This window comes from Oryx dammah, unplaced genomic scaffold (assembly GCF_014754425.2).
Source record: "Oryx dammah isolate SB20612 unplaced genomic scaffold, SCBI_Odam_1.1 HiC_scaffold_25, whole genome shotgun sequence".
Taxonomy (NCBI): domain Eukaryota; kingdom Metazoa; phylum Chordata; class Mammalia; order Artiodactyla; family Bovidae; genus Oryx; species Oryx dammah.
This window is the reverse complement of record NW_024070209.1, coordinates 28,163,299-28,176,269: the sequence shown is the minus strand read 5'-3', so window position 1 is coordinate 28,176,269 and position 12,971 is coordinate 28,163,299. Positions and strand designations below refer to the sequence as shown.

Sequence of the window (12,971 nt, the reverse complement as noted above, 5' to 3'; positions counted from 1 at the left end):
CAACACATGATCAGCCATTAGAAGCCTCTAGGGAAAGCCTGGGCTTTCCTGGTGGCTCAGTGGTAAAGAATCCACCTGCCAATGTAGGAGATGCAAGTTTGATCCTTGGGTTGGGAAGATCCCCTGGAGAAGGAAATGGCAACTCACTCCAGCATTCTTGCCTGGAAAATCCCATGGACAGAGGGGCCTGGTGGGCTACAGTCCATGGGGTCGCAAAAAGCACTGGACACTCCTTAGAGACTAAACAACAGCAACAAGAGAAGGCCCCCTAAGTGAGACAGACACCAACACAGGCTGTGACCTTCAAGCCAAGATCCGCATACAGTGCTTCCCTTTGCCATCACCCTTTCCTTGAAGTGGAAGAGCAGACAGAGAAGAAGAGCCAGGGAAGGAAAAGGCGTTCTGTCCGGCAATGGCCTTTGAGATTTGGCTCCTACTATGTTCCCTTGGCTGCACAAATGTTTACTGACACTTCTGTGTTGGATGCTGCGCTGAGAACCCTACATATAATACCTCATTATAATCCTCTTAACGGGACAGTTATGGGAGGCATTGTGAGCATAATTTACACATGTGGGAACTGAGACTCAGACATCATATTTAACTTCTCAAGGTCACAAGCTAGTGCCTGTATAAGCCCCTGGAGACGGTACAGTCAGTGAGCAGATACTTAGAAGTCCTGGGACACGTAGATGCTCCCTGTCTAATTCCACCCTCACAACCTGCATGTTAGATGGGCAAGGCAGGCACTGCTGTTGTTCCCATTTCACAGATCTGGAAACTGAGGCCCTGTCAGGTTAAGTTACTAACCTAGGACAGTTCAGCTAATTAGCAGCAGGGCTAGGACTAGAGCCCATCTCTTCTCAGGCCAAAACACACTCTTTCTATTTCTTAATGGTAGGAGATAGTGGCTTTAGCAAAAATAAACAGCAAAGTCTTAACATTGAGAAAAAGAAAGGTTGAGAATTTCACACAGACTCTTAGTTTAAATGTCTGAGCTCCACTTCAGGTACCTTGTTTTTATAGTAGTGCTCGGGGACCAGCATGACTTTAATTGGATTATCTAGTTAACTTTGACACAGCCCAGAGATATCTGTCTAATGTTGACTCTTGGAAGAACAGACAAACATGTGTAGCACTGCCATCATTGGATTAGCAACATGAAGAATTACAGTTAAATGTGAAGGTAAGACCTGCCTTGACCCAACTGATGCACCCAGTTGACCGCACCCCATCAACCACCGTTTGGGCCTCTCAAGCCAACAGACCAAGGAACGGGAAGTTAGGAGGACTGGTTTTAATACACTGGTTAATACACTTGTATTAATACTGGTTTTAATACACTGGCAACCCATTATCTTGCTATCTGATGTTGAACAAGGAAATGCATTCTCAGTGCCCTGATGGCCTCATCTATGAAATGGGAGCCTTCTCCTGTCTTCTTTGTCAGGATCAAGTGAGACAAGTACAGAGGGGCTGGGAGGACTAGAAAGCTCTCCACCATGGCTGATATTAATGATCCCACTGCCAGGCTAATCTGAGCACTAGTTGCAGTCAGACTTTGGCCCTACAGCTGCTGGTCGCCAAGTCACCACTGTGTTAGGGCTGTAGTTTCCTTTGTTGGTCAGGCTAAGTTTGACCAGTTTGTTGGGTCATGTTGCTGGTCCTTCTTAGGTCAATGAGGCTTCATGTCCTAAGGTGCATATGCCTTATTTTCTCTCCCTAGATGGGTCCTAGAATTCACCACAAAGACCAGAAATTTTTTAATGATAATTCTAGACATGCCATGTTACATACAATTCTCTGGTTTATTTATTTTTTGGTAAAAATATATTTTATCTAAGTTTTCCAGATCATCAGAAATGTATTTCTCACTCCAGTTTCTCTTTCTACAAAGTCCCTGCTCTTATCCTTCTTGGTGGCCTTCCTGTGACCATGGGTGGTCCTGTACAATATGTGGTATATGGAATATATAATTTGAACATGGCCCTGGTTGACTGTGTCCTCATGCAGACCCAGAAGTATTTACTGAGCTCCCTTTTGGACCTTGTGGCTGAGATGCACATTCCTTGTTCTCAAGGAATATGCAGTCTGAATAGGGTGCCAACTTGAAACATCCCTGTTAACCAGACAAATAAATACAGACAAAAAGCACAACAGGTGGTTAAGATGAGAGACAAGCTGGTGGCCACAAGCAAGGTCAAGGCAGGCTCCCCAGGGAGGCAGGAGTCCAGCTGATCCCAGAAGGACAAACGGCAGTACCCTCACAGTATTTGAGGGGTGTAGAGAGCACTTTTTTTTCACATGTTATCTCATGTGAGTCTCATAAAATCCCTGAGAAATAGAAATCATCATCCCCATTTAATAGATGAAGAAGTGGAAATGTAGACAGATGAAGTGACTTGCTAAAAACATGGTCTCAAACCTAGTTCTGGGTTCAAGGTCAACGTTTTTCCACTGGCAGCAAGGAAGCTGTTATTTGCTGTCTACTTTTGGAGAAGGAAATGGCAACCCACTCCAGTATTCTTGCCTGGAGAATCCCATGGATGGAGGAGCTTGGTGGGCTATAGTCCATGGGTCGCAAAGAGTCGGACATGACTGAGTGACTTCACTTTCACTTTCAATATGGACCAGGCTGTGTTAGGTATTTTCCCACCAACTGGATGTCCATGTATACTACAGGAAGGAGAGAGGGGGGTGATATGGAAAAGAGACAGTGACATAAAGATTCCTTGGTGGGGTGGGAGGAGAGGCTGCCTTAGGTGAGCATCCCACTCACCTTGGGAAAAGACCTGGAACCTTAGGAGTAGGATTAAGAACCAATTGTTGTTCTGACTCATTGCGACCCCTGGACTGCAGCACACCAGGCTTCCTTGTCCTTCACTATCTCCCATAGTTTTCTTAAATTCACATCCATTGAGTCAGTGACGCCATCCAACCATCTCATTCTCTGGCTCCCCTTTCTCCTCCTGTCTTTAATCTTTCCCAGTCTCAGGGTCTTCTCCAATGAGTCAACTCTTTAGGGGGCCAGAGCTCAAAATGAGTGTGAGTAGGAAAAAGGGGAGTTGGGGCAGGATGCAGGCTGCATCACTCAGGGCTGAGTCTGGTGCAGGGCCATCAGAAGCGGCTCCGTGCTGCTCCGTAGAAGCCGCAGGTTCAGCCTATATGATTGTCTCTCTTCACGCTGCAGCTGGAGACCAAGCGGCGTCTCTCACTTTGGGGGGACATTTTCATATACACAAATGTATACTCTTTCCAAGCTCAAATCTCAAATTCTGAAACATTCGATCTCAACTAAGGGAAACAACCAGGCAGCCAGTCAAAAGATAAAACAAAAATGACTGTCCTAAAGCTTCAGCGGGTGCATGCTACAGGTTAAACAGGGAGAAACCTCTTTGCCCAGAGCTTCATTATCTTAAAAAGTCTCTAACTTTGGAGACATTGTTCTAAGCCTGGCTTAGGGATCCCTACTTAAGTCAGAAATGGAACCATTATTAGCCTGGCCTGGGGCCCCTGAGATGTCACCCTCTACACCAAGGGGGTTGGTGGTTTAGTTAGCCATAGTCTCCTGACCTTTAGGGTGATTAGGGTTTCCACGACTAATGCCTGTAGGCCATCAGGGTGTCAAAACAATATACCTGTTCCCTGTAAGGTTAAATGGCTTAGAAGCAGAATGAATTTTTAGCAGGTTAGGGAGAGAGAGACTGAAACTGAGCCAGCTTGAATCAGTCTGTTGGCTGGTGGTGAAATTCTAAGCTGGTACCAATTTGCAGGAGGCTGTACATGGATGAAACAAAGGTCAAATGCAACGGGGAGGGTGTCCCTTCACTGAGGCTGTGCTGCTGCCGCATGAGGGGTGCCTGAAGGGAGGAATGTGCTCCAGATCCCAGCAATCAGGATCCCACCCAGGAGTGGCTGCCCTACACAGAGGGGTTGACGGCTTCATGGATTAAATCAGAGCAGAACCAAAGCTGGTGCTACTCAATCTTGGCTGCTCATGGCAATCACCAGAGAAGCCTCAAAAAAATGGATGCCTCACTTGGCATCAGGGGTTGTAAAGCTTGCCCTGTGATTCTCCTCTGCAGCTAAGGCTAGGATATCTTTAAAAATAAAAAGGCTTTTTTTTTTTTTTGGTGGAAGAAAAAAGGAAACTGATATTTATTGAGCATGGGGGCTAGGTGCATTTCATAAACATTCTCCTCTGATTCTTACATTATGCAGCAGTACTGGTCCCAATTTTGTAGAGCAGTGGATTTCAACTTTAGCCTGCAGGAGAATCACTTGGAGGGCCTGTTAACAGATTTCTGAGCCTGTGATCACGGGTCTTTGGAGGACTGAAATAAACGCAGATGTACTCAAACCTAAGCACGTCTCTTCTTCTATCATGGACTGTGTCCACACTCATTATGTACAACAAATCTCAGGTCACCATCGTAAACCAAAGTTATTTTATCTAGGAGCTCATGTGACCATCAGTGCCCCAGAGGTATAACTGACCGAAAGAGGGAGGTGAAAATAAGGAGACAGATTTGAATCGAGGCTATATACAAGGCAACAACCCTCCAATACAGCCACCTGAGGAGAAGGCACAAACTTTATTCTAGTGAAATGGCCATTTGTTGTTGTTGTTTAGTTGCTAAGTCATGTCCAGCTCTTTGTGACCCCATGGACTGTAGCCCACCAGACTCCTCTGTCCATGGGATTTTCTGGGCAAGAATACTGGAGTGGGTTGCCATTTCCTACTCCAGGGGGTCTTCCCAATCCAAGGATCGAACCCACATCTCCTTGCATTGGAAGGTGAGTTATTTATCACTGAGCTACCTAGGAAGCCCTCAATGATCACTGCACTAAGTGTTTTAGGAGGCCTTTAATGGCACCCCACTCCAGTGTTCTTGCCTGGAGAATCCCCTGGATGGAAGACCCTGGTGGGCTACAGTCCACAGGGTGGCAAAGGGTCGGACATGACTGAGCGACTTCACCTTTAGAAAGGACCTCAGAGCCACACAAATCCATCATAATACTTCAGAGAACTTCATTTCAAACTGCAAACAGTATTATCCTGTTTAACCACCCCTTTTAGTCACCAGACTTGGCTGTAGATGGATCTCAGTTGTTTGAAAGAATAAAATATGCCCTCAAAGATAAGGCCTTGCCACAATTGAAGGTATTGAAAAGAATGGCCTTTGGCTCTGAAGGCAATTCCAAAGGAGTGGCAAAAATGCTTTAGAAGAGGGTGGTGTGGCCAACTTTCTGGATGTGTTCTGATGTTTGCCTAGAGACAGTAGTGAAGTATAGGAGACTCTATGACATAAGTTATATATTATAGAGGAGAAGAAAAGGCATCAAAATTATCCAGGTGAAACAGAAGAAATTAAACAAGCAAATGCAGTAGAAACTGGGCAGATCAGACAGAACTTGACAAGGGTGGAAGGCACTATTCACCCTGCAATATGCATGCTTCAGGGAGAGGACTGGCCTCTGCCCTGAAAGAGAGCACAGGCCAACTGGGAGATAAGACTAATACTCCAGGCTGGGGCATCAAAAGCCCTGAAATAAGGGATACAAAGAAGAGAGGAGGGCTGCAGAGGCAACATAGCCCTGCCCTTAAGGAGGGATGTTGGAAGTGTCTCACTTCTCAGCCTCCCCATCACCTCTGTCTTGAGGCTAAGCCCCCAGGCTGCCCGACCCCTCTGATGGTCTGTGCCTGGGGAGACAGGGCCTGGACTGCATTCAGCATTGACAGTAATGTCTGGGGCCCACCCAACATGGCCCTCTAATGGTCAGATCTGCTCAGGGCCCACTGGAGATGCTTATCTGGTGGCCTCCTAGGCCCCAGGCAGCCTTGGGGAAGGGAGCAGCAGACCCAATTACCAAGCAGCTCCGTAGGCACAGCCCATCTGGGGCTCCAGATAACCCAGCTCCTCACGTCATCTGAGGACATGTGCAGTCCTCAGCCCAGCTGGGAAAAGCATGCGTGCACAGAAGCAACAGTGACAAGCTGAGCTTCACCAAGCCCAAGACTTAGCGTCGTTCTCTATTCAACACATTGCATTTGTATCACTCATTACAGCTTACAGTGCACTTTATACATTAATCTGTAAATCTTACCCAGCAGGGCACAAAGAGCAGGTACTGTTATTCCCATTTTAGAGATGAGGAAAATAGAGGCTCAGAAAGGTACTGGAATGTGTGGAGCTGGGACCAAACCCCTGAGCTCTGTTTCCAGGACACACAACAGAGCCCATTGCCAAGAAGCACTTGATGGTTCACACTATTGGAAACAGACTTTCATTATGCATTACCATCACATAACCTAGTTTAAGATAACACTTTTAAAAAAGGCTTCGGTGGAAGTAAGGGTATTGCACATTTAGTGCAGGCCATTTTGAAAACACAAAAAGTACAGAGAAAAAAACTGAGATCTCATTGGATACATGGCTTGTTACTTAACATTTATCACATTTTAGAGAACTCTCTAAAGATACTTCTAACAGCCAGCAATGTCATACTGTATGGGTGGATCACAATGTGCTGGACTGTTGATCAGAGTATGGCTTCTAATTTCTAGCTGTTATAAATAACACTATCATAACTACCTTTCTATCAGGTGTTGCCTTTTAATTTACATATTTTTTTATGATATAAGGTGACACATATCCAGCTTGCTGCCAGCTCCCCATGACTTTCTCACCATGATCACCTGTGGAAGTTGAAGAGATGAGTTTGGGAGCAGCATCTTCAAGACCACGCCTGCCATTACTGAATGCAGAGCCCCAGAAGAGGTGCTGCCACAGGGAGACAGCCAGAGAAGCACAGCGGGGTGTGCACACTGTCTCAGCAGCTTTCCCTGTCCTCTGACCGGCTCTCTCAGGCTTCCTCTTTCCCTCATGCCATGCCCAGGTTAGAACATCTGAAGAGAGATGACTAATTGAACTGAAATGGGAGAATCCAGTTCTGCAAAGATGGCCACTCCTGTTGGTCAGTAGGAACTCAGCCCCAGTGTAAAAATAAGCTGTTACTTCTGTCTGCCCTGATCGCAGCATGTCCTATGCACCAAGAGAGAAGACTCCCCATAAAGAGGGAGGAAAGTGAGCAGCCACAGAGCAGCTGCCTGGCTCCCTACTGGTCTCTCTGGCCTCTGATGCCCACTCCTGCCTGCCCTACCGCACCATGCAGACTCCAGCTGGGGGACTAATTAATCCCAGCAAGCTGAGGGGCTGCTGCAGCTAGAAAGGACCACATGCAGCACTTGTCCCTTGCTGAAGAACTCTCACTGCACCGCCTCTGATTTAATCCTGAAACAACCTGAGCAGGTAGGCCTGTATCAGCCCCATTTCACACATGAGGAAACAGACTCCAAGGATGTTCATGACATTCCCTGTGTCACCCAGCAATGGAGCCAGCACTCAAACCTACCATCTGACCCCAAATCCCATACTGTACTGTTGATAGCAATCGGGCAACCTTCTCCAAAATGCTCACAGGCAGATCTCTCTCGTGGGTTCAGAAGGTTTAGCTGTGTTGGGGTGAAGCCTCTATGGATGTTTAATGTGATAAGTCTTGGTTGGGATGCAGCAGAGGAAACACCATGCTCACCCTCTCATCTTAGGCCAGTCTCACCAGTCCCACAATAACCAACCAGGCCCAGTTGGATCCCCTTTCTCTGCTTGGAGATGTCTGTTTCACAAAGAAAAAAAGTTCCTACTTTGCTATCAGCATCTATAGACACCAGAAAAGACTAGGGTTTCCCTGGTGGCTCAGATGGTAAAGAATCTTATCTGCCTGTAATGTGGGAGCCCTGGGTTCAATCCCTGGGTTGGAAAGATAGATCCCTTGGAGAAGGAAATGGCAACCCACTCCAGTATTCTTGCCTGGGAAATCCCATGGACAGAGAAGCCTCGTAGGCTACAGCCCACGGGGTTCCAAGAGTCAAACACAACTGAACAACTAACACTTTCCCTGGCTTTCTACACACACACAGGTTACACATTCCACTCTTGCTACATGCTTTTCCTTGGTGCCACTTGCCTGCACATGAAGGTGCTGCCCCACACCCAAGCTGGTACCAGATCTGATCAAGGGTTTTCCCTAGGGCTTCTCTCTGTCAGCAGCCTACTTCCTCTGAATCCCACAAGCTTCCAACAGCATGGTTCCAGCCATTCTGCCTAGGGAGCCATCCTGTTCTTGCAACACTGCCTTCAACTGAGAGAACTGATAGAGAAATTGCCCAGCAGAGGGATAAAGAAAAAAAAATGCCCTGCCCTAGATGTAAATGATCCTGGATCATTTTACATTTGTATAGAAAAGCCCCAGGACTGGGAGACCAGTCTTGCCTCCTCCTTCCCCAGCATTTCCCCAGATCATTTGCTTCCTCCGGGGCTTCCCTGGTGGCGCAGAGGTGAAAGCGTCTGTCTGCAATGTGGGAGACCTGGATTTGATCCCTGGTCAGGAAGATCCCCTGGAGAAGGAAATAGCAGCCCACTCCAGTATTCTTGCCTGGAGAATCCCATGGACAGAGGAGCCTGGTGGGCTACAGTCCACGGGGTTGTAAAGAGTCGGACACGACTGAGGGACTTCACTTCACTTCCCTAGCAGGAGGCAAGCACTTACCCTGGAGGGAGTGGGAAGCAGCTTACTGTCCCCATAGAGCCGAAGACCTAGCCCTTCTCTTCTACTCCCCACACCTTTCCTGGAGCACCTGCTCTTCATCTCTCGGTTTGTCTAATCGCACTCATCCTGCAGGACCTTCCCAGGTCCATTTTCTCCAGGAAGGCCTCACTTATGCTGACCTCTCCGCCTCCCAGTTCAGAGACCCTGCATCGCATCATCAGGCCCCGAGTTGTCCTCCACTCACTTCACTTCTGTAGCCTTCATCTCCTCACTAGAACAACCATTCTGGAGGGAAAGGACCCCACCATCTACTCCTCTGGTGTGCTCCAAAGCATAAATAGTACAGAGTAGTAGGAACTGGAGACATTAGACAAAAACCCCTTAAATGATTTCCATTCTGTGAATTCTTCAAAATTGCTCACTGTTCTATATCATTCATGAAAATTCTAATCCAATTCTTAATTAGAATAAAAGATTTCCATCTAAGAAGAGCCCTAGTGCAGAGACACTTCAAGATGTTTGTGTGTTTCCCCAACTCTTTGAATCAGAGTTGAGGTCTGAACTAGTGCTGCTGACAGCTGCCCGTGGAGTCACACAGACCAGCACTTCTCAAACCTGACTCTGCCCACAAAGCACCCCAGGATCCTGTTACAATGCAGTTTCTGACTCGCAGGTCTGGGCTGGGCTCTGAGGTTCTACATTTCTAACCACCTCCCAGACGATGCTAATTCTACTGTCCACGTCCACAATTTAAATAGAAAGAGACCCAGGGACACATGAGACCTGGAGACCAAGGACGTGAGGGAGATACCAACGTCTGGCTGGGTCAGTGCTACCCAGAGATGCCGTCCTTATCCATCCGCAGTCACCTGAAGTCTAACAAGTCAGCTCTCCTCTTCTGCCAGGAAGCATCTGACTTTTTCTGTTTCTTGATAGGATTTCATCAAGCCCTACTTTGGAGATCCTCTCCTCCTTCACATCTTCACCACTATCATCTCATCCCTTCTTGTCTCTTAAAACTCCATCCCTTGGGGGGCAATTCCAGCCCTACCTCCCCAGACACTTCCCCGGCCACTCTCACTCCCTCCTCCAAGGCACCTCCTACCCACATTTCTCACTGGCCCTCCTTAAAGGTTTCCCAGTCTTGCTGGCTTTTCTACACAAATCTCCTGCTGCTATAACTAGACTGTAAGAAAGTGCCTTGGGGGTGGGGCACAGACACAACATCGTCTACTTCAGAGTATCCTTCGGGGAACCTTGGACCACAGCAGACAAGTAAATATCTGCTACTCGACTTTAAGGACAATTCAAGTGTGCCCTTTACTCATCTCCTTTCCCTCTCAGGGAGGAAAAGAAAGTGATCCCGGCTGTCTTGGCCTCCACCCCCAGTCCGGGGCCTTGCTTCTCTCCCGGGAGCTGCAGCTGGGCAAGCCTAGACTGTGTTTTGTTCTCCGAGGCTCCTCTGCCCTTAAGGGAAGAGTTAAAGCACTGGGAAGGCTGCTTCCCACTTGGAAATCTCCATTTCCTCATGCAGTGTGAACAAGAGAACATCTATGATCAGAGGCCGAGCGAGCCAACTGCACAGGGAGTGAACTCGCTCTGAATGGGGCTGCTCTAGCGCCCGCCAAGTCAAGTCATTAAGATGCCATCCCTGAGGTGCGGCCCGCAGCGTCACCTCAAGATAGTCCCTCAAATCTTGCTGGCAGAGGGGATGAATGGGGAGCCCAGAGCCTGCTCAAAGCAGGCTCTTTCATGAGCAGGGGGGGCCAGGACCTCTGCACTGACACCATGGTGGTGGGGGAGGGGGCAGCTGGGGTGCTGCAGAGGAAGCAAAGAAGTCCTCTAGCCCCTCTACTTCCCCTCTCACTACACAGAACTAAAATCAATCCCCTGCTCTACAGCGAGTTGCCCAAATGATTGCTCCTCAAAAGGCAACCAAGGAGGAGGGGAGCGTAGGGGCAGCGGGGGAGGTAATAACATTAGAGAAAATATGCACAATGCCAAAAATAATCACTGTGTCATGAGAAAACAGAACTGGGCCGCCTCAGGGGCCAGCGCTGGGTATATTCAGGAAGGAGGGGGCAGAAATTCCCCTGGCAGTGTCGTCAGACGTTCTGGCTGGAAAAAAAAAATTTAAAAAGCCCCAAACTGGAACAGACAGTGGTCAGGGAGAACTCAAGTACAGAACATGATTTTAAGGGTTGGTTCTCTCCTCTTTATTTTAGACACTTCAATTTCAAAGAAAATAACATTTGTTCAGACTTCTAATCAGAACTGATGCCTGATCAGTTAATAGTGAAATATCCACAGGATTTGCCTTACTAATCCCAATTTGACACCAGAACTTGTGGTGCCTGGTATTTAAAGCATTTCAGAACAGCAAGGGTCGGAGTGGGGGGAGGCACAGGTTCTCTCATTCCTCCTCTGATTCCATACCCCTTCTAGCCTCCCTGTTTATAGAACGGAGAAAGCAAAGACCAAAAAAAAAAAAAACCGGAAAGACAGAGAAAGGAACCCAGAGAGAACTCAAGATCCTTTCTCTTTAGAACCACAATTTGCAGCCTGTTTACATGGTCACGTTAAGTCCCTGCTTTGTTCATTTCTGCCTCCTCATACTATGATGTGACGTGAGATAGATATTCATGCACTTTTTTGTGCAAAAATCATCAAAAACCATGGGAATGCCAAAGAGTCTTCCTCACATTACTATCGTGCTCTCAAGTGATAATATTGAGTAATTTGGGAAACACGTTGTGTTTTTCTTTCCCCCAGCCACCACTTTTTCTCTCCACTCATTCAGTAAGAATTTGTGGATCCCTTTTCATGTGCCGGGGCTGTGAGCAATAGAATGAAAGATGGAATGACCACACCTGACCTCAGGGAGCTTGCAGAGAAGTGAAGAGTCAAGTCCTGAAGGAACGGCCTGGGGGTCATCAGATGCCATGGGAGTTTGAGTGGAGAAAGTCTGTAAAGCTGGACAACATGGGGAGAGCCCGTCACTGAAGGCAGAATTCGAAGGAGGAGCAGATAACAGGGAGGTAATCATGAGGGCAGGAGGGGTAAGAACAAAGATACTGCTGGGGAGTGAACAGGGGTGCCAGGGGTCAGGAGACATACTGGAGGTGGGTGCAAGGCAGGAAAAGTCCAAATGGGGAGAATAACTTCACTCAGCACACAGGGCTGAGTGGCCAAGCACAGAGGAGGGCTGTCAACGATAATAAAGCTGCTGAGTCGGTAACCACTTGCCCAACTGACCAGTTAGTGGTTGACCTAGCAGGTGGTGGGCAGTGTAGAACCCAGCCTGGACCCCTCTTCTGCTGGTTGTGCTTCTGCCACAGTGGACAGCAAATATGAGAACCCTTATTCCTTGGGAGCAGAGCCAGGGGAAACAAGTCCCTTTGTTAAGAGCTCTAAAAATGGCAGCAACCCTTGGGCCACCATGAGCGGGCGCCTCGGTCCAGCCCGCAGAGACTTCGGCAAGGCATTCTTGCTGAACAGTTAGTCAGACGCTGCCCATGGGGCAGAAAACAAACTTGAGCGAGGTTGCATGCCTCCTCAGGCTCCAGTGGGGTTGCATTTGTTTTCAGACTTTAGCCCCTATCCTCTAGCTCTTTTCCCTTGCCTCTCACCTCCTTGACCACAGGTCAAGAAGAATACACTTCCAACCAGATCTCAGAGAGAGGACCAGCACACCAGCCCACCCCTGCTTTCCCCAAGCTATTTCAGCATGTCATTCCCCTATTTTAAAAAACAGGGGCAGCTCCCTACTGCCCTCACTGTGACGTTCAAGCCGTGGATGCCCCTCAAGGCCTGTGCAGCAAACCCCTCTGCTCCAACCAGACTATACTCTGCACCACTGCCCACAACTCAGCTCCCTACCTGCTGCCCAGTTCTTTTTTTTTCCTTACCTGAAACGCGATCCCTCCTTTCCTACATTCCAAACCCTGTACTTTCAGAACCAACACAGGCCCAGCAGCTCCAGAGAGGTTTTCCTGGCCACACTACCCAGTCTGCACTGATCTCCCCTCTCCTGCCGGCCCTTGTGGTTTCACTTAACTACAAGCGAGCATCACCTTAGTACTCCCTGTCTTAAGGATCTTCTCTGAGGGCAGACACAAAATGTCAAGAGTTCATGTATCAGAGGCTGGGGCTGCCTCTTACCCAACAATAACAGCTTCGTCCAGCTCTTTCAGATATGGTATGGTGAGCTGGAGTGAAAGCTAAACCGGTGTGATCCCCCAGCAGTGGGATTAGGACGGCAGAGCTACAGTGCTCTGCTGCTTTCCGGGTAGAAAGTGGGTTAATAAAGAGGTGTGAGGGTGGCTGCATTCATCACTGGGTTACTTAACATCCAATGACTC

The 12,971-nt window shown here is 48.1% G+C and overlaps 1 protein-coding gene across 1 annotated transcript in view; it reads right to left on the bottom strand.

Moving 5' to 3' along the window:
• EPAS1 (endothelial PAS domain protein 1) overlaps nucleotides 1–12,971 on the bottom strand; it is a 94,085-nt gene that overhangs the window by 44,382 nt on the left and 36,732 nt on the right. The window lies entirely within an intron of this gene.